Here is a 386-nt window from a genome sequence, read left to right as displayed (position 1 = left end):
CCTTCCTTCCTTCCTTCCTTCCTTCCTCTTTCTTTCCTTCTCTTCCTTTTCTTTCTTTCTCTCTTTCTTTCTCTTTCTTTCTTTCTTTCTTTCTTTCTTTCTTTCTTTCTTTCTTTCTTTCCTTTTTCTTTCTTTCTCTTTCTTTCTTTCTTTCTCTCTCTCTCTCTCTCTCTCTCTGTCTCTCTCTCTCTCTTTTTCTTCCGTTCATTTTTGAGCATCACACAGTACAGAAAGGTTCATCCACACCATACCAGAGAAAGGCAGGCTCGCTTCAGTATGCTGCGATCTTAGATCTTCTCTTCCTTTTCTTTCTTTCTTTCTCTCTTTCTTTTTCTTTCTTTCTTTCTTTCTTTCTTTCTTTCTTTCTTTCTTTCTTTCTTTCTTTC

This window comes from Ursus americanus, chromosome 5 (genome assembly GCF_024610735.1).
Source record: "Ursus americanus isolate L20-20 chromosome 5, mUrsAme1.1.p, whole genome shotgun sequence".
NCBI lineage: Eukaryota > Metazoa > Chordata > Mammalia > Carnivora > Ursidae > Ursus > Ursus americanus.
This window is presented reverse-complemented; position numbering follows the sequence as displayed.